Source organism: Antedon bifida, chromosome 6 (genome assembly GCF_963402885.1).
Source record: "Antedon bifida chromosome 6, ecAntBifi1.1, whole genome shotgun sequence".
Lineage (NCBI taxonomy): Eukaryota > Metazoa > Echinodermata > Crinoidea > Comatulida > Antedonidae > Antedon > Antedon bifida.
This window is the reverse complement of record NC_136231.1, coordinates 15,814,987-15,837,871: the sequence shown is the minus strand read 5'-3', so window position 1 is coordinate 15,837,871 and position 22,885 is coordinate 15,814,987. Positions and strand designations below refer to the sequence as shown.

At 32.5% G+C, this 22,885-nt stretch overlaps 1 protein-coding gene across 3 annotated transcripts in view; it reads left to right on the top strand.

Annotated features, from left to right (window-relative positions):
* LOC144845788 (RYamide receptor-like) overlaps positions 1-22,885 on the top strand; it is a 61,642-nt gene that overhangs the window by 16,575 nt on the left and 22,182 nt on the right. For 2 of the 3 annotated variants that reach the window (XR_013612590.1, XM_078703223.1), the window contains exon 3: positions 15,695-15,993. The exons of the other annotated variant lie outside the window; for it this stretch is intronic. The gene's annotated coding sequence lies outside the window, so the exon portion shown is untranslated. The remainder of the gene's footprint in view (positions 1-15,694; positions 15,994-22,885) is intronic. 3 annotated transcript variants of the gene reach the window in all.

Here is a 22,885-nt window from a genome sequence, read left to right as displayed (position 1 = left end):
TTCGGATCAGCGGCACACGTTTATAAAACGATGCGTTCTAACATTAACAATATAAACCTACAGTTACAAAAATAAGAAATAACTTAATAAAAACGGTCAGCAAGTAGATTTAAAAATGTAAAATAGAATTACAACGAATACTTTTTTCAAGACTATCGGGTATTGAAACTATTTGAAAAAGTATATGTATAAAAAAAAAACAAATAATGATTTAGATTTTGATTTACGTGGTGGGCGGTAAATCTTTAAGTATAGTCTTTCTATACCTCCATGCAGCAGTTAAGAATTGTTTACAATAGTAATCAACAATATTTCACCTATTTTTTCAAAAGGAAATAATACAAAAGTAGTAGTCATCAAGTAGTACATGACGTTGATAATCAGTATCACCCTTAGAAAAACTGTCTTTTCAAAATATATAAGATCATGTTTAAGTGGATTGAAATGTAAGTCTTTTATAGTAGTGCCGGTAAGTTATCCACATTCAAATAACTTTCTACAACGAGGAATCAAAGATCATAGATATGGTGACCGGGGTATTTTTGTCTGAGTTAACCGTTAAATTGATTACATAGTCTAGCATATTGACGACTTCTAGTCTCCCCGATCAATCTCTTGCGCTACATATCAACAGCTCTTTGGTTCATTAAATCAATAAGTACAGACAACGTGTAATTAATGAACTTATAATTAAAGACCAGCTAATTAATTACCTGCTAATTATTACAAAGTGGTTTAAATTAATTGATAGATAATCAATTCCAATGCTCTGAGATGTCAATCATACCATTGAATAGGAATAATCTATAAATTGATTTCTTTGTTTCGATAATGATAAGAAAATATGTATACGTTATTGTCATGTTGTTCGTGGTGACAAGTCACTTCTACTGAACGACTGTCCTATTTATATTAAAAATGAATCATAAATATATGTAACTGTGCTATGTTATTGCACACATAATTTTTATTTGAGTTCAGCCTAAAAACAGGCAACATATTTGTCACTTAAATTCATGCATGCTAGATTATATTTTCAATACTTTAATATTAGTAGTCAAGATTTATTTTTGTTGGCAAACGAAAAAATGGAGGACGAGTTTAATCATTTATACTTCTATATTCACTATATTAGTATCAATAACTAACCGACGTACTCATTTGCTGGAAAAAAATTACTGATGTTCAATTAAGGGTTTAAATTAAGGAACCTCTGATCTCAACAGGATTACATTGATGAATGGACGAATATCCCACGATTACCATCATTGCCGATCATCATCCTCGCTCAACTCTTTGAAAACACCAGAGACTCATAAGATCATCTTAAATTGGTTGAAATATGAATGAAATTTGGCAGTTAATAATAGCATATCCATTTCTGCTTTGTGCACGTTAAGCTTGAGTAATACTTTGATCAATAGTTACGGATAAGATACTAATGGAGGTTCCGATTTCGTTTATTATGATTCAAGTGCCTGATGGTAAGTGTTTTACCTTGGGATTCTGGCAGTTCTATTCTGGAATGCTCTGCATCCATTCCAATTTAACTTGCTTAGTAAATAACCCTATTTACTTTTCAATTACAGTTTAATTTATTTTTGAATTGATACGGCGCCCCTTCTTTATCCCGTGGGCAGTTTGTTCTTGTGGTTCATTTATTTGACATCTTTCAGACTGTTCTCTTGTATTCCATATCACAGTGTTTTCCTTTCCTCTGTCATGTTTGCTACCTTAGTGCTGTATCTCCACATACTAAAATATTTGCCCAGTAGGCCTATTATAGGAATTTGTGATGCTGTATTACCGAATATTCCTACTGAAGAAATATAGATACAGTATCGAGAATCGGGTGTGTTTGTACACCGAAATTATAGAATTGTGACAACATTTTGGCAAATACTGCAGAGATGCTTTCTTGGTTTTGTATGTCACACAGTTAAAGAAATCGCAAAGGTAACTGTGGTAAAGGTAACTTTTTTTTTGTATTTCTGTTTTCTGTCTTTTTTTCCAAATCCAAGACCGATTAAGTATAGTCTAATATACGACGGAATAAGTGTTGATGAAAAGACATTATTGATAATTACAGTACAACGTCTTGTCTGATAGTAAAATTAAATCCTTCTGGAGCCACTGCAACTTATATGCTTTCAATTTATCCCAATTTCAGTGACATAAAAATACATTATCCCAGTTAAGTGTCATCTAATCTACAATGATTAAGGTTTGAAATGTTCTACAATATAAACAATAATATGGTACTTTAGGCAATATGGTTTTCTCACTTTTAATATCTCAATAGCAGGTAGTGTAATATTTCAATTCTGTGACGCATTTAGCTTGGTTCCCACCAGAACGCACGTAACCAAGGACTTTGACGTTTTAAATTGTTGCAATATTGTTGTTTTAATCTACCAAGCAAAGTGAATTTCCATTTTTATGGACAAATAAAATTTCTTGAATCTTGAATCTTGACGCAACGCACGTGTGTTGACCAATCACTAGCGACATTTTGATTGGTCAAATTGCTTTTGGTGCGCTTACGCCCTTTCTTAAGCTCGGTTCCCAGAGGACGTAACCAAGGACTTTAAAAGTCCTTGACGTAACGACGTATAGGCGCAACGCAACTGTGTTGACCAATCACAAGCGACATTTCGATACGATCCGATCCGTGATCGTGATTGGTCAAATTGCTTTCGGTGCGCTTACGCCCTTTCAAGTGGGAACCAAATTAATACATATTTATAGCTTGTATACAACATCGTCTTTAATGAGATTCATTAAAACAAATCCTCTTATGAGAGTAAACCCTATTGTTAAATGAATACAAGTAAGACATAGTAAGATTAGATTCTTAGTATATAATAATTTTAAAACAGACCAATGTTTCAAAAAATAAATTGGAAATTATACATGCTGTCATATTGGAATAATTATCTTGATAGCAATCAAGGACTTAATTCAAACTATTCATATTCATGCATTATAAAGAAATCCCCAACACTAAGAGCAAGCGTAAGAGAAGTAAAATGCTCTCTTTACACGCTGAACATTATTATGCTGTCTCAATTGACAGGTTTTATTACTGTTACTTCACACAATATAGAAACCAATTTTTGACAGCTTTTAGTAAATGCGATTTTGTCAGCTTTAGAACACTTCTCCGTGGTACAATGAACGATTCATTACCAAGGCCATACACTTACGAAAATGATTGCAATACTAGTTTATATCACGTCAACGTAGCATTGATTTAATGACCATTTAAGACGTCAATATCGTCGATAATTCGATACTTACGATAGCTGTATACAATCTATTGATTATCATCGCAATTTTAAAATAATCATTTCAATCTCAATTGTAAGAGTTTGACAACAACTGAAGTATGATTCGAAACGTAATACTTTCATTGTTATTATGATTGAATGTATCGATAATGTATGCATAGTCATCGTCTTGTTCTTCTGTTAACATAATATAATGCCATTACATGGCACATTCAACAACACGTGGTAACACAATTACTGCATTCAATAATAATATACAAATAATGAATATATTCTCAAAGAGTTGAATGAGTGACTGTTCTACTTGGCGAGGCCAAGTAAAATAGAACAGTCAAACTTTCAACGAATGAAACAATTATCTCAATTTAAAACATACAGGATAAAACCATCTGTTTTACATATGATCCTGTTTACAAAAGAATAATTATTTGTTTTCTGTTCTAAAGTAAACTCTTTGTCAAAATAATACCGTTGAATAGAAGAACCATTCAGTATAACTTTACCGTGCAATAGAACTAATACTTCACGATACAATCAAATTACAAAAGATACACTCATTTTATAAAATGTGTAAATGACATGTAAACAAGATGCTAAAACACCAATTTATAACGTACATAGAGTATTTGCTGTTTACATGAATACATACTGAAAACGGAGGAACAGTAGGGCTTATAGTTGTGATTTCCACTATAAATACACATTTTCCTGGATAGATAAATGAATAACCGATGATGATTTGCAATCGAAATATAATACATCCGTGGCCGGAGGCAAATCGTTGATCGTTTTCCATTAATTCATAATATCTATCAACTTGTGATTTTTACATCCTAGTTATGTTTCCATAATCTTTCTATGTAATATATACTTTGAAAATCATCAACAGATTTATAGTAGGCTACACATTTGTCCCTAGCTCTCAAATTTCATTTAAAACCGACATAAAATAGAAACGAATATCATCAAAATTAATCATAAAACGCAAAATATCAAATTCAACAGAAAGAAACTTTAATTCTAGCACATAAAATAAGATCAAACTTCATTATTATTATGTATTTATGTATGATTCGTAAAATAATATGAGTGCTAGCGGTCAATGTCCCATTCTGTACAAGAAACTAACAAATCTTGATTTAGATCTTCATTTAGTAAGAGATCGTCTAATATAACGCTAAGGATGTATTTACTTGTACATTTCCTAATAGTAAGTATAGATTACCACGCGTTTCTTTTATTGAAACCTTAGGACTATGCTGGGCAGGTTAAAAGGCCAATTCGATTTATTATTACACTAATAATCAATGTTGGATACGAAATAATGTTTAGCTGCTTACGCACGTGATTGTGTCATAATTAAATGTTTGTTGCGCATTTTCAGTGGATAAGTATACCACCTTACTCATAGATTCTCTACATCACTGTCACTGAAACCTTTTCTTTGCACGGATCTCAAAACAATAAACAAAAGGTTCATTTGTTCTAAATGTCAATTTACTTCAAATGGGAACTCGTTACTAATTGTATCAAATTATACAACCTTGTTGAAACCATATCATTAATGATTAAAGCCGTCGAGTACACACGTCTGAGATCCACACGCACGCGGCAACACAGGACTTTACTTTTTAACTAACGTCACAACAATATTTTACTGTCGTTAGCATCAAACAATCTCAATATTTTTTAGGATAACAGAATCTGGAAAGTATTATCAATTTGACCACACGTGTTATTGACTGTAGTATTCAGTAGTAAACAAAATATAACAGTTACATTTCAAAATTATCTCAAGTAAACAGAGGTGGTAACCGTAACAATTATCTAAAAAAAATGTTATATATGTACACCATACTCAAATAAAATAATTACAGTACAGTTTTGATTCAAAAATATTTGATTTCGGTTCATTAAACAAGTACTGTAGTTCAAACAAGGTAAAACATATCCAGGTAAAGCATATCCAGGTTTACAAGGTCCTACAGAAACATCACTTCAAAACCAATACCAAAATAACCGAAAGCGACACTTTTAGAAAGATAATTTAGTTATTTGCAACTACAGAATACAAACGTTTTCCCTCTAACAATCTTTACGCATTTTATAGCTAGTTATGGGTATTTCTATAAAGTATTTCGTTTTGGTGATTATCATCTTCCATGAGTCTGCTGCCGTATATTTTAATGTTACGCCAGGATCTACGCTATTTAAAGGCTCCAGTGCAAGAATGCTGTGTGTGAATGACATGAATGAAATATACCGTAATTCTAAATTATATATAGATAATGGATTTGATAGATCATCTACTATAAATCTGATGAAAATGTGTGTTTGGAGGTACGTAGGAAAATATGCAATGTGGAGCGGAGTGGATGTGGTTTGCGATAAAGCTAGCAGGAGCTCATTTTTGTTAAAGATTGATATAACTTGCGTCTCAATAAAGCATGAAGGAAATTATTCCTGTAATGGCAAGAAAATCAATCTGAATGTTATTTCTGAAGCTTCGCAAAGCCTCACCGATGACCATTTACTGACAGCAAAAGATGCGACCATTGACATCTACAATTACACCACTACCAAAAATGTTCCTGTTACCGTTGAGTTATATCATGGAGAAATAAGTATACCTATATTTATATGGTTATATGTATCAATTGCTGGAAACATCGTATTCGTCGTCATCATCATCATCATCATCATCATCATCATCATCATCATCATCATCATCATCATCATGGCTCTTGCTTTGTATTTGATTCGTAGAAGAAACAGAGTTAATAAGCAGAAAACAAGCACAGTTTCCATAATTCCACCAGGACACAAGATGGACGAAGACGGCTACATGGAGTATAACGTTGGCAGTGACAATAAGCAGAACACAGTTTCCATAATTCCACCAGGACACAAGATGGACGAAGAAGTTAGTCTACATGGAATACAACATTGGCGGTGATAATAAGCAGAACACAGTTACCATGATTCCACCAGGACACAAGATGGACGAAGACGGCTACATGGAGTATAACGTTGACGGTGACAATAAGCAGAACACAGTTTTCATAATTCCATCAGGACACAAGATGGACGAAGACGGCTACATGGAGTACAACATTGGCGGTGATAATAAGCAGAACACAGTTTCCATGATTCCACCAGGACACAAGATGGACGAAGACGGCTACATGGAGTATAACGTTGGCGGTGACAATAAGCAGAACACAGTTTTCATAATTCCACCAGAACACAAGATGGACGAAGACGGCTACATGGAGTATAACGTTGGCAGTGATAATAAGCAGAACACAGTTTCCATAATTCCACCAGAACACAAGATGGACGAAGACGGCTACATGGAGTATAACGTTGGCAGTGATAATAAGCAGAACACAGTTTCCATGATTCCACCAGAACACAAGATGGACGAAGACGGCTACATGGAGTATAACGTTGACGGTGACAATAAGCAGAACACAGTTTCCATGATTCCACCAGGACACAAGATGGACGAAGACGGCTACATGGAGTATAACGTTGGCGGTGACAATAAGAAGAACACAGTTTCCATAATTCCACCAGAACACAAGATGGACGAAGACGGCTACATGGAGTATAACGTTGGCAGTGACAATAAGCAGACCACAGTTTCCATGATTCCACCAGAACACAAGGTGGACGAAGACGGCTACATGGAGTATAACGTTGGTGGTGATAATAAGCAGAACACAGTTTCCATGATACCACCAGGACACAAGATGGACGAAGAAGGTTACATGGAGTACAACGTTTGAATCTTTATCGTTAAAGAGGTTAAGAAAGAATAGAGAATAATAAATTGTATATGAACTAAAATATTTTATATTGTAGTTAGTTAATTAGTAATTATGTAGGCTTCTAATTTGAGTCTGCTCTTATATTAATTCGATATAATAGTCATTTTAAGAGTTTAAATTAGTAGGAGAGTACTTTATGTTCTAGAAAAAACATAAAGCAATCGAGCTACTTTCACATCTTGTTGTATAATACTTTCACTCGAGTTATTAATCATACCCACCGGTGTCATACTCTTTTTAATACAACGTATTTGAAAAATTGGCAAATTGTCAGGATACATAAACAGTAAACTATGAAGGTATGAAGGGAAAGAAGAAAGAAGAAAGACAAGAAACGTGTTGCTAGTGACATAATACCGTACGAGAATCGGATGAAACACCAGTAGAATATATTTACTTCATTTAATTAATTAATAAAATAATTTATTTACGTAACAAAAAAGAAAAAAGTATAGACAAGGAAAGAAGAAACAAATTCGTCTACAATTCGTCCGAATCTGAGTATTCCCAGTTGAAAATTAAAAAAATCGATAGAAACGTTGTAATTTGTAGTATCATATTTTAAACTTTGTATGCTTATCAATCTATTTTAGTAGTTACTCTAGTGTAGGCCTATAAACGGAGACTTTTTCAAATATGTCCTTTTCTACTAATTATGTATCACTTGAGAAAGACCAATGGTCAAAAACGCTCGTGATGAAAATCTAATTAAATAAAATGACCTACCTTGTCTGTACTGTTTTTGGATATAACGTATTTGCCTATTCAACATTAATGTTATTTTAAGTTTGATTGATTGCTATATATAAGATAGACTAGATATTATTATTCTTTTGCTGCAATTGTTGTTGTTGGCATTAAATAAATAAATATATGATGTTGCACTTTTGTAAATAACGTCTCTCGACAGATGCATGAATCGCAATTAGGCCTTTAAATTATTAAAGGACACTTCTTCAAACTAAACCTTTTAATAAAAATGCTACCATCCCTTTAAGGCATTTATATTGTCACGCAATAGTAGGCCTATAACACGCATTGCCTAAACAGCTTCATATTAATGATTAGTATTTGTATTGTTTGAGTGATGAAACTTAACTATCAACTGGCATTGTACTTGATCGTTGCTACGTCATGGTGCCTCAGCCTAGCATACTTTATATTCATCTTTATTGACGTGTTTCTAGAGTACTCTTAATATGACTACAATGTAGGTTAATCACAAGATTTGTTTTAATTTAATTAAGTAGTGTTTCATACTATGACGCGTTTTCTGGTTCATACTATGACGCGTTTTCTGGTTCATACGTGTGTACCTTGATGAAACAGTAAATATCAATTAGCAAGTCATTGTGCCATTTCACATTACACAAATCTCTTCATGTTGCTTGAACCTTGGTCATTTGTGGTATAATGTGATGAGATGATGATGTGGTTATTATGTGGCGGCACGAAATCATTGGTCCTGGGTGCTCATTGCATCTTAAACATTATATTGATTATCTCTATTTCAGTTCATAAGTTGTGTTCACATGTCTTCCGTTTCTGTTGGAGAATTGGTTCGCTGATAATGAAAGCGTTTAATGTGCAAATTTAAATATTTATATATATTTTTAATTTTCCTCGAAGAAGTTCTGAACGAATACATAGCTCTATTGAATTAATTGTATTCACTCTAGCCGCTGTACAATAGCAAAATTAGGCATCAGATCGTTGAGTGTACGTTTCGAGCATAGTTTTGCCGAATCCCAGTTTGCCGACTACCTATGAGAATCTTGGCTCATGAGCTTCTGTATATGACTTTGGTAAAAATATACAAATACAATTGCTAAGCATAATGTATTTTATTTGCAGTAGACCCTGATCGTTACAAAACAATTCTTAATTTTTTTTAAAACAGCTCTTAACATTTTAACATTTTGTAGAAAATCTACTGGTAACTTTTGTGTTTCGGTGATTAGGAACGGCAGCCTACGGTTTGAAGGTAAACTTCCATTTTCTTTGGATTGGATCAGTAAACAGAATACTGAGAAGATATAGAAATAATAGAAAAAGTAAAACACATAATTATAAATGTTTTGAAAGTGTTTTCAAAGGACTATATTATTTAAAATATGATTTCTAACCATGCATCCATTTTACAGAAGCCTATTTGCTTTTGTTTTTATACGACAGTAGTACCAAGTGACATACACAATTGTTTGTTATAAATATCACTTTCCAATTAAAAAAAACATGACATGTTTTAATTTTACATAGAATTCTAAAAAATAATTGCATTTCCTCCAGGCTAATGTCATACACATTCACATTCGTTTTAAGCACGATGTGCTTATATATTTGTTTTATACTTAACGCTTCCCAAGAGACATTTAATAGCTACAATGCATATTGTAATTATAGTACGGAGGTATATGAGAATTAAAAAGAAAAGTTAACTGTTATAAATTAATTAAATTCGGAAGAGATTGTGTTGGAAATAACAAAAGTGATGGCATATTGTTAAATTAAGCAGTTGTTATAACGCGAAGGGAAAAGGTTGAACTGAGAATATTTATATAAAGTACTATAGTACTTTCTGATCATACCCAATAGGCTTGTATAAAAATCGGTTTGCATGCTCATGATTATTGGTATAGGTAATTAGTGATACTTCTAGAAATTGTCCGGTTCGGTCCTTGTGGATTTCGGCTCAAGGAAGTTTGAGTTAAATCACTCATCGGAAGGTATTTAAGATTAAGATGAACCGTAAAGGCCAATTTACACAGACGAGCGATAAATTTAATACAAATATAGAATCTATGTTATTTCATTTGACCATTTACACATACACAACGCAGATAGGATGGGCGATTTCCGCTGAAGATAGATACATATTCTACGTGAGCCATCTACGCGGTGTTCCGCTTCCGTTACCGCTTGTCTGTGTAAATTGGCCTTAACAGGGTATATAAAAAGATTGGTGACGGTGCGTCCAAAATCCGTGTAACACACCACAGACGGTTATATTCAAAGACACAGGGAGTCTTCAGATAGCCAAATCTCATAAGATCGAGTCATAAAACAAAATGGAATGACCCCAAATCCAAATATAAAGATGATGCACTTTAGGCACGTGTATTTACGAATGTTTTGAAACATTGAAAGGACGTAATGTTTCCAATTATCAATATACATTGTCGTGTTATTAGCTTTAGTAGTTAGAACATCTACTTTTAGATGAAGATAGCAGTTCGTAAATATAGCAACTAATGGTAAATGCACTGTTAAATCAATTCTTATATCGATTGTGATTCAAAGTACACACTATCCATCACCATGTCCTGTTTCCTTGTTTTGATTTTGTTAATACATTATGTATCCGTGCTGTATTTAAACAGGCAGCAAATGTTCTATACTGTTCACACTAATTGTTGCACGATCATAACAACGCTAATTAAGAACTGAAGAGCTTATTTTAATAATATTCGATACCACGTTGTAACGCATTATGCGTTTTTAAAAATAATTCTTGACACCACCGTTGTAACGCATTATGCGTTTAAAATAATAATATTTAATATCGGTGTTATAACGCATTATGCGTCTTTAATAATTTAACCTTCACCCTTTTTATTAAACATGTGTAATGTTTTATACAAATTACAATTTGATTTATGCAGTTCTGGTATTGTAACTAAAACTCATCCTGTTTCTTTTTTTTTCTAATCATTGTGTAGTGTTTTTCAATTAGTGATATAATAAATAAGTTTTATATCGTAATTCATCTAAAAAAGAATGAAAAATCTAGGTTATTTTAACAGGATGGTAGGCCTACAGATATGTGGCGAGGATTTATTCATGTTACTATCAAGATCATCTGGGTCATGTAGTTACGGACAGTTGCTCTGTATAATGTAGTAAGCGGTATTTTATTCGAATTTAGTGTACCTGATTTATTTTTAATCCACATTTAGGCTATATCAACGGATTGTTGTTCCTTTATCTAGGCCAAAGTAATATTTATACCGTAATCAATGACAAATACACCATTTGAAGTATTATTTATAATTTTCATTTATATACTATAACCATCATGACACAAACGATAAATTAATTGAAAGCAACAAAAAGACTATGTCAATATGTGGTACTTCACAATCCTATTTGTAGATTTCGTAGCAGCAACTGTAAGATTTTCAATTTAACGTGGAATAAATTACTTAAGCATTAATAGTTAGTTGAATATTAATGTAGAAAATATCACCCGTTTTAACGTTCCAAGTTTAATGGTAAACACTTAGCCAACCTGACTAGCTTTATATTGACAAAATTTACGGCCTTCTTTCGGTTCAAATTGATTTCTAATAAATAATCCTAATTCTTAGCACCCCGGATTGTTTATTGTCTTCAGCCTGTTTCAACGATTGTTATTAATAATAAGTGCCATACAAGCTCTAATACAATCTAGTTCCCATTTTCACATTATAAATTAAACCAGTTTAATTTCGTTGTTAATGTCAACCTCTGGTTTTAAATTAATATCGGAATACATTCTACGCACTCGTAGATGACGTGCAGATGACACCTGTGTCGTGCTTTAAACTTATTAAAATAATATGTATACACATACATGTACGTATGTTATTTAATTTGGAAGGAATACCTTAATAATCCCAACATCATTTAATCGTGCTGTGTTGAATAATAATAATAACTTATTGTTTTGTATTATTTCTGAATATATATTGCACAATCTGTCTTAGATTGATTTATTTGTAATAAGCATAACGTAAAAAAAGAATCAGAAGAACATGCGCACACTCCCCCTTTTCTCGGTCAATTAATATTTTTTTGTATAATTTGTTCTTGAGGTACGTCTCCAATAGTTATTCGACATACCCGGACAAAATAAAATATAATCGAAATTAATGATAATGTTGTTGTCTATGATTTTGGCCAGAGCTTTCGTTTCAACAAACATCATCATAATAACATGACGTATAGTTTGGTCGTTGCAAATTAAAAGCTCCCTAATAATGATGATTCTAATGATTTTATATTATAATAACAAATATTAGTGATACACAATTATTATTTATTTGTTCTCCTGGTACTTCCACATGATTTTAGACGATTAAAGCATCAATTTCCAAACAAAAAATACCAAATAAGGTAAAATTATTTATACAAAAATAAAATTAATAGAAAAACTTCATTCTAAAATAATTGAATCATTGATATTCTTTATCTTACAAGAAATAGATCTTACCTCTTAAATCATAGATAGAAACGAACATCAAAATAATGGGTCAAAGTATGAATATGACCTCCGAACTCGTTTTCTTAATGTAATTCTTAGATACATATACACTTTTGCAAATAATCAATCAGTCCCTTGTAACATTACATACGCATTAACACACATCAATGTGCACAAAAAAATACATATACTTTGTACACGAAGTTTAGTATAACATAAATAACACAACTCAAAGCAGATGTTAGTTACCTGAAATTAACATTATGTTATTATAAGAAATTAGATAATAAAAGTCTTTATAGTTTAATGATGAGCTCTGCTGATGTCTGTTGATATTTACATGATGTTACATATGTTACATATATCATCTTTAAACTGTCATCACATCCCAACGCATGGTTTAAATCTATTTTGGAGTATAATTATAATTTCTTTTATAATGGATGGAAGGATCAAAGTTAATGTTTGTTCGAAATGTCCACGTCTATACTCGCCGTCTAGTCGTTACAGTTTAGCTTGAACCGTGCTAGAATTAGTTCCCTTCTTGTTTAACCTCACAAAATAATTAACCTAGCTTGGCATCACAGAATATTTCTGAACCTAAATGTGTAGCAAAGCTTGAACAAACACAGTGATGTCGTGATTCGTGCCTATAGTCGATAGTCTGCCTTAGTGATGATACTGTTGATTACATATACTTAAGTCCATTTCCGAACCCTTTAATATACGGTCTAATTAAATCAGAATTGAATCTTCCTTACATTTTGTTTTTGTTTTTATAATCTAGATATAACCTACTGGTTAATGAAATTATAATTGTAGCCTATTGATGTTTTAATGTTACATAATGCACTGATGATGTTCTATCTAAATTAATGAGCTCGTTATCAAAATATGAAAAGACATAACCAAGACAACACATGTAACTAAATGATATGAAGAAAATATTCCTTGTAACACACCCGATGAAAACAAGATGAACATAAGACATAATTATATACGCATTATCATAGTTTTGTATATAAAACAAAACGAACCGGTTAAATGATACAGACACAATAACTTGTAGAATTTAAACTAGCTTTATCGCTTCCAATCTTAATTATTAGATCGCGACCAACTGTGACGTATTAAAGAAAGTTGGTCCTTATCTCTAATTTAGACCATGAGAAATTGTGAAGTAGATAATATTATTATCAACCAGTTCATCAAAACAGGGCTGGTTGTGCTATATACTGCTCAAGTAAACATCATTTAGAAGCCAAGAGCATTTTATCCTGCACACAATTTGGAAATAACACCTTCGGTAGATTAGAATGGAACGATGGAAATGTCTGCTCTTTGAATGCTCCACAAAAGCAAAACGAATTTTCCGGAAATGTTTCTATTACATTACTTATTTGGCAGTCATCACAAGGTTCTCTAGTACTTTTCTGGTCTTTGATGGTTCCATAAGCAGTATTTCTAGTTAATTGCTTATTGGCAGTCATCACAAGGTTCTCTAGTACTTTTCTGGTCTTTGATGGTTCCATAAGCAGTATTTCTAGTTGATTGCTTATTGGAAGTTATCACAAGGTTCTCTAGTACGTTTCTGGTCTTTGATGGTGCCATAAAAAGTATTTCTAGTTGATTGCTTATTGGAAGTTATTGTTTGTTTGTTTATTAATTCTTTTCCACACACATCAATATACATTTTACTTAAATATTTAGATTTAAAAAAAGTATGATGAGTGTGGAAGGTGACCAAATAAGTTGAAACTTTAGGATATGGTCACCTTCGTTCATCATCAGATATTTAGTTTGGATACCCAGACAAGCACACGGAGAAAAATTATCACTTAAACAATAATTACAGATAAATATACGAAAATGATTAAACAAATGAAGCGTTCAAGTTAGAAACCATTAATTGTAACAGGAGTCGATCAGATTACAGACCGACCGAGTTAAGTTGAGCGCATCAAAAATAATATTTAAAAACAAAATAAATAAATAAAATTAAGAAATATAGTAAAAATTATAGAATATATTATGTAAATCCAAATATAAATAATTTATAATTCATTTAAAACTCTTTAAATCCAATACAAAAAAATATCAAAAGAAGGAAAGAGGAGACTACTCACCATACACTGAGACCAAGAGGCTTTTATAATGATATTTAAATGATGAAAGAGAATGTTTATTTTTTAAAGAATGGGAGATATTTTTCCATAATTTTGGGCCATTGTACAGAATTGAAGAGCTTAGAATTTGATGGATCGCTTAAGAAATTTGTCTGGGAGAATCGTGTATTATATGAGTGGAGCTATAGTACGTTTCTGGTCTTTGATGGTTCCATAAAAAGTATTTCTAGTTGACTGCTTATTTGAAGTCATCACAAGGTTCTATAGTACGTTTCTGGTCTTTGATGGTTCCATGAAAAGTATTTCTAGTTGACTGCTTATTTGAAGTCATCACAAGGTTCTCTAGTACGTTTCTGGTCTTTGATGGTTCCATGAAAAGTATTTCTAGTTGACTGCTTATTTGAAGTCATCACAAGGTTCTCTAGTACGTTTCTGGTCTTTGATGGTTCCATAAAAAGTATTTCTAGTTGACTGCTTATTGGCAGTCATCACAAGGTTCAATAGTACGTTTCTGGTCTTGGATGGTTCCATGAAAAGTATTTCTAGTTGACTGCTTATTGGCAGTCATCACAAGGTTCTATAGTACGTTTCTGGTCTTTGATTTTAGTTGTGTTGTGTTACGTCTGTCATGCGATAATCACTTTACTACAATATAATACGATATATAATATGGCAGTAGTCATAAGTGTATTATTCTGAAGGCAAGTTTAATTTCCAGTCTTGAACTGATGGACTAATGTGTTTGTTAGAAGCTTTTAGATCATCAACTGCAGTTTCGAACAAACATTGAAAGATTGTTGGTTTTTTTTTTTACACTTTTATCAACTTTGACCTTTAGCAATAAACATCAATAAACGGAACTGTCTTAACATTATAGTTGTCTGTTTTTTGCACCCGAAACATTAAACAAAATGTCCGTTAATAAATGATTCAGTCTTCTTGACCTGATTTAACTGAAAACGATTTACAATGTTTAGAAGCAAAGAAACAAATTGTGTAATAGTGGAGTTAAAACATCAGACGTACAAAGGGATATCCGTTAATTTGTTTTTTGAAATTACATGAAAATGCTAAATTATTATGTAATATAATGCATTATAATAATGTATAGTATTCTCTCTTTTCAACTACATTATACACAGCTATCATTACCTCTTTATAAACAAATAAATGCACGATTTTTTAATTCCTTTCATTTTGTAGCCACTAAATTCAACCACGCCGACTTAAATAAGAAAGCTAATTTCCAGATTTGAAGTCATCACGTAATGTTTTCATTAACCCAATCGCATCTACTTTGATGCATGAGCCAGCCCATTGCGGTGCCGTAGCAAATATGTTTACCCCTCAAGCCAAATGGTTGAATCCAGAGTATTTGTATGGCTCTTGTACTGTAAAACAGTGACTTAAACGCTAGGGTTTGCATAGTCAACGTACAACTCAAGCACGCAAAATATACAAGCACTTGTGAATTAACGTCCTCCAACAAGGAAATTAAGAAGGTGAGGAGATATATTATATTAATTATAAAAAATATTTTAGTTTACAATTTAATTTGTAGGTATGTATATTATTTATGCATCAGATGTTTTGTTTTCTCTGAGTTTTCTTTGGCAAAATAGTTTGTGTATGTATTCCATCTACTATTTTAGTACTGCCGGAAAGCTTACGATCGTAATTTCGAATACGTTAACAGAAAATTACCGCGCATTTTTGTTGTCACTTCCAATAAGCGAACACACTTTAGCTGGACTACATCTTTGGTAAAAACATGCGAATGCGATTTCATACTCGGTTTCAATAGAGTTTGTGATCTTTTGGAATCGTAAGATTTAAAAACTACTACAATGGTGACCACGCTTTGGCTGGACTACATCTTTTGTGGTTAAAAAAACAAACATGCGAATATGATTCCATACCGGTACTCGGTGACAATAAAGTTTGTAATCTTTTTTGAATATTTAAGAAAAATTAATATTTTTTAAACATCATCGTGCTTCTCTTTTTTCACCTAGGCCTATATTAGGGTTAGCCGAAATATGTTGTGGTATTCAGAGAATATTTTGCATATTAATTAATACATAATATAGGCTATATTTGTACATATACGTAACTTTCTAATACTATTTTAAAGAAACAGACATTTATATAAATAGTCCATGGATCGAACAACTCAAATGTTTCGCTACCACCGCACTACGCCGCCGTTAAATACCGCAATCAGCGTTTTTAAAAAATATTGCAGGCGATTCTCGTAGGGTGTCATGTCTAGAGATAAGAAACTTCAGTAGCTGTTTATTGTCTCTAGACATAATACTGTACCATAATTGCGTCAATTTGTATTGTACAATAAATAATTATATTATAATTTGCCAAAATATTCAAATGTTACACTTCTAACACGTGTAACACCACCCAGAAAAATACCATAGTTAAATAAGTTAAGTGACCAGAACTTAAGGATAATGCGCTTTTATTATCTTTATTTACGGTATCACCCTTATCCACACTTCTGCAATAGTGTAAAGATTGGCAGTGATATTATTTTCAACCTTAAAGTTAATTTCGACCTACTTTTGACTTTACCTTCGAAATACGAGTAAGAAATCCAAGATATCCATTTATCTGCTGAGGTGGGCTAGATTCAAAAATCAAATTGGATACTTTCAATGCAATACATAAATTACTATACAGAACCTAAGAATACTTTAAAACGATTTGGAAAACTAACGGTTTAATTACAGTTTTGATAAATCAATTAAATTGGATGATTGAATGTTAGCTATCAGACCATTAAATGGTATCATTTAATTTCAAAATCTTTCAATCATTTCTGGTAAAGTTAATGTCCAATCAAGATCGTTGACTGGTAAACCATGGCTAACAACATTCATCAAAGTGTATAATGGTTCTGTCCAAGGCAATCGTATTGCGTCTGGCAATTAATCGTCAAGACAACATTCTTTTTATTATATATATATATTATTGTGAAAGAAAAATAGATAAAATGAATGTAATTGTTTTAGGTGTGTGTTATAAATTTATATGATTGTTTACATGTGTGTTGACATGATGTTAATTTCAATTCTAATTTATAAAGAATAATACTAAGTTGCCGTCCATTCATTACGATTGTGTACTGTTTTTATCCACGTTTATTTTGCAACAGTTGAAAAGCCTTAAGCGGAATTTGAAATTGGCACAATCAGTCAATATTACGACGCGCGGTAGTAATTGAAAAAGAAGCGAAGTCTTCAGAGACGCTCAAGTTAACTGGATCAGTCGTTCTTTACATAACACCACAGTTTGCATTATCGACATGTTACAATATCAAATAGTCTTAACCTAAATGTTGATTCGATCTCTACGTATCTGATTTATCAACCTCTGTTCTATATTGACAAGCATTGTAATGATATCCATTCATCGTTTGTGTGGGTAATCAGCCAGCCTGTCAAAAAGTATAGTATATTTTTTTATTTTCATTTATTTATTTCTTTTAGTGTGATAGTTTATTCCAATTTCACCTGTAGGCTTAAACATTTTTTTAAATAAATTACTTGTTTGAGGGCAGTACGGATCGGAAAAAAAAGTGGTTTTATAAAACTAAGTATATAGTACTAACCTAATATATAAACATTAATTCATTCACATTTATTTAGTCATCGTTTATGATTAACATTTCAGTATATAATTGATGGCAAGGATCCTGCATAAAGATGTTTATAATTCTGTTTTTCGCAGGACCCTTTTACATAAAAACATTAAAAAATAAAACACAACATAAAAGTGAGAAAGAAACGACATTTCCTATATACATTTTAGTTTTGTTCATCGGCATAAAGCGATAAACTTATTTATACATTTATTTTTTTCTTTTTTCTTATTAATGATTATATAAACCATGAAGAACATTAATTTTACATTCGAAATTGAATAATGTGTTATGTTGTCGAATCAAAGTTGTAATATATGCGAAAGAAAATTTAGTTAGTTTTTTCGAAGGTTTAACTCTTCTTTCCCCCCCCCCCCCCCCCCCCTCGAGACCACTTAAAAATATTCTTGAGGGGGAAAAAGAAGAGTTTCATTAGGGAGTCACTCTTCCCTGTACAATTGTACAGATGTTTTCCATGATTCTCAATTTCCAGTGGAATGATGTTTTAACCAACTCTCTTCTCCCCTTCCCACCCTTTTCATCTGCCTTAGAACCGTTTATCATTTATTCGACTATCATTTGTTACAGCTTTGCTTTTGACTAATTGAGTTGTTATCTCTTTATCGTTTACTACTCAGCGTCTGCCCACTCCATCTTACTTCATTAATACCAACCTTTCTAGTACAAATCCACATTATTTCTTCAAACCTTTCATTGACTATAAAGATGTCTAAAATAATAAATGTAACAAATGTAACATAGTGAATGTAAATCCGTAAAATCGGTAATTATTTTATTACATAAGTATCTCAACGCTTATAATACACCCACCTCTAACAATGCAATATAATAATTATTGTTTTATTTTTCACCTGAGTGCCTTATGGTGAACTTTATTGTCTTGTACCACCTAGATAACACCAAAACCATGTGGATGGTATAACCGACGGTAATTGAAAATAATTGTTTAACATCTGGAAAATTGTTAATTAGTAATTAGTAATCATATCAAAACGAATAGAATAATGACAGATATATAATATCCTGCTGTATACCTACGCAAGGCCTATTTTTTATCGAAACATCCAAAAGGTAAAATGTGTCATGTTGTCACATTTGTAATGGAAAAGGGCATTTTATTCACAAAAATAAAAATGAATCCGTTTACACTCCACACTAAATTAAAAAACAAGTTCACATCCGATATTGGCATATTCTTTCATTAAAAAGTAAAACAAAACGGACAGCTAGCAAACAAGTGTAAATGTCACTTGATTCCCACTAGGATGCGATGCAAAGACGTAAGCGCAACGTAACGTAATAATAATAATTTTCCCAATCACGACACGACGATGGCTGTACAGTGTACAGACTGTTGATCTATCGCGTCATGATTAGTCGAATTATTTACGTTGCGCATACATTGCGTTCTAGTGGGAACAAAGCTTTATTATGAGAACTAAAATAGCTACTTTATTGTAGTTGTACCATTTCCCTGTATCAACATTTAAATTCCTACAACTAATGTAGTAGTGCAATAATTTGCCGACCTCTTATAGCAAGCTTTACTCATTCTACACATTAAATTCACCACAACATACCCAATGGATCAACGTATGAAACGGTTGCTAGTGTTTTCAAAGTTAAACAGGATTTTAATCGCCTTGGATTTCCTTCACTTTATATAATTGCCTACTCTCGATATATTAAGGGCCGGAAACTATAATGCGTTACCTTAGTTCTGTCGTTTCTCAATCAAAACGCTAAATGCTTTCAATCAATGCAATAATTGATTGAAAGTTTCTATTCATTTTCAGTTCAAACATATTTTTTTACATATCGGCGTATTGAAAACTACTTGTCACAACACACCAGATGCACAACAAATATGTATCAAGTGAAAAGACGATGGTGGTACAATATACGCGCACGTTACCGTACTTATAATTTGTACGCGCGCATAATGTTTGTTTCATTACTAAAGCTTGGTTCACACTAGAATGCGACGCAAGGACATAAGCGTAAGTCAAGTAATTTGTGACACGATGGTTCATTCGAACTGTCTCTTGTGATTGGTTAACTCACTTGCGTTGTACACATACGTCGTCGCTCCGCGCTGCGTCCAAGTGGGAACCAAGCTTATAAACCTAACCTAGTTTATTTGTGAATCATAGTTTCTTTATGTGAAATGATGTGTTTCATTTATTATACATTGATAGCCATTAAGTTTATTTATTGATGCTTAGTAATCCATTTCTGTAGGCCTACTTAAGTATTTTTGTTCCTTATCAACTATTATCATCATCGTGTGTTTCATCCAGACCATAAGCTGTCATACAAAGAATATTAAATATTATAAAATAGGCTTAATTTTAAGCTATTGTCTAGAATATTCCCAATGTGCCATGTAAACTAAACATACATAATCTCCTTAAAAGCTTTTCTAATGTTTTTACATTTTGTTATGTATTATGTCTACATCTTTTAAATGACATGATATCTTATGATCTGATGCTAATATAGGACTTGTTGAAGTACTCCGCCCACATTATGGACACCATAGCCTAAATTTCAGTGTAAACACTTTTACTTGGTAAACTTAATTTTAATTTGTCTAACGCTGATCAAATTAAAGTAACGATTTTTGTGATTAGTCGATACAACTAATAAATTAAGAATTTCTATTACATGCAAATGCACGCCAAACAGTATATTAAATTGAAATTAATATTGCAGACAATCAATGGTAAACATTGGCTTTCATTCAGAAATTCAGGTCACGTTACGCCGACAGATTACTAGTGAGTAATTAAAATGTAAAGCCAGTTGAGCTACACTACAATTACACAAGTTGTACAAACATGTTTTATAAAGTTATATCAGCAATTGATACCATACCGCGGATCCAGAAATATATGGTCCTTTCATGGAGCAACAATGTTGCTCCATGATTCTACCATAGGCCTATATTTTCGTCTTTAAAATAATAACCCGTGTTATTACTGAAATCCGCAACGAGATGTGAACGACTTACTTTTCGTTTCCAGCAGCCATCAAATGACGCTCCGTTCCTTTGTGGTCCACGAGGACACCCGAATAAATCTGAGTAACCCCGTCGTACTCTTTCGAAAGATGCACTGGATTCTGCATGTACATTAGCTAGATGGGCTACATTGGACCTCCAGTTTTTAAAGTTTTTATCCGTTGTTCTACCACACTATATCGTATAATGTGAAGTAATAATAAGTTTATTTAACAAATGAATAACAAAAAGAAAAAAAGTAATCAATAACCTCGTAAGATTTGCCTTTTCGCTTATAAAATGAGAACTAATTATTTTGCTGTTACTACTACTTAAATTTTTAAGCATTAGTTTCTATTATTGTACTTGGGCCAGTGGCCTACATACTATTGTTTACGAAAGAAAGAAAATAAATGTTTACGTTGAATTGAATAAATGAATAAATGAATCTAGAAAAGTAAAAACTTTCTTTCATCGCATGTTCAATCATTTTACTTTGCATCTTTTGAAATTACTCTCCTAAAGTAGTTTGTTTTAAGTTCTTATCTGTAGGCCTATACATGTTCCACCACCACTAGAACTATAGTAGTGGTCAAGGGTTATAGTTTGTTTCAGTGTAAGACTATATTATACTGTATATTACAAATTCAATCCCAAGACAAATTGTTTTTAGAGCGTTTGGTGTGAAAACTTACTTGTAAGCAGCATCCTCAGAAAAAGAAAACATGGAAGGTCAACCTCAGTCATGTACAGCAAACTGATAACACAAACATCGATGGTACATCTGATGTAGATCTCGACAATCCTTATTTAAATATTACTTTTACTATATTTCAAGATCAATCTCTGTATACCAATAGACACATATCAGTGGCCGTCCTCATGTAGATTTGTAACATTGTTTACATAGTTTGTCCTGCTCACCCAGTCACAAAGTACTGCGTCAACATGTGCATATTTGTTCTTAAAAATCGATTTCATGCCATATTTGATTTGGTGTTTTAGTGCAATGCATTTCTAAACGTTGGCCTACATAACATTATAGTTATTTCATTTAACCTAATTGTATTACTTGCTTTGAATGTTCGAGCTCTTGGATTAGTCTGTAATTGTGCTCTTCCAACGTTCGCCGCCATTCGATCCGCGTCGGTCCTAACCCATCTCGCCTCCAGTCGTGTTGAATATTAAATATTATTATATTTTCACCATTTTCAAGATTTGTTTGATAATAATTTTAATAAAACTCAACCAGTGCACATTTCAGGTACAGCACTCAATTGGGCATTAAGTGCACAGTAGAGGGGGCTGAATCGTCAGGTTTACAAAAAAGATGACCGGCACAATTGGCACTTTTCGATGCCCAGCAAAAACAATGTAGTCACAGTAATGTAGGTATACCTTACCTGAACTTATCCATAGTTCTTCAGTTAGTATCGTAGTGATCATTTATTGCGTTAATTGCCATGCCTCTATTAGCACGAGTATTACCAACCATTGCTACAAATGTATATTTAACTCTCTGGCGAGTAATTTCACAATGTTTCATTTGTATCCAGTGCATTTAGTACTCATAAGTAGGTACTTACAGGTCTGGTAACAATGTAAATTAGCACCCATTGTACCCACGAGTAATTCTTGTGGGAGTAACAATTGTAATTAATAAAAGTACCTTGTCCCCCGGATATGAGTAAATGGCAAATGTGCTGTCTGACCCGTG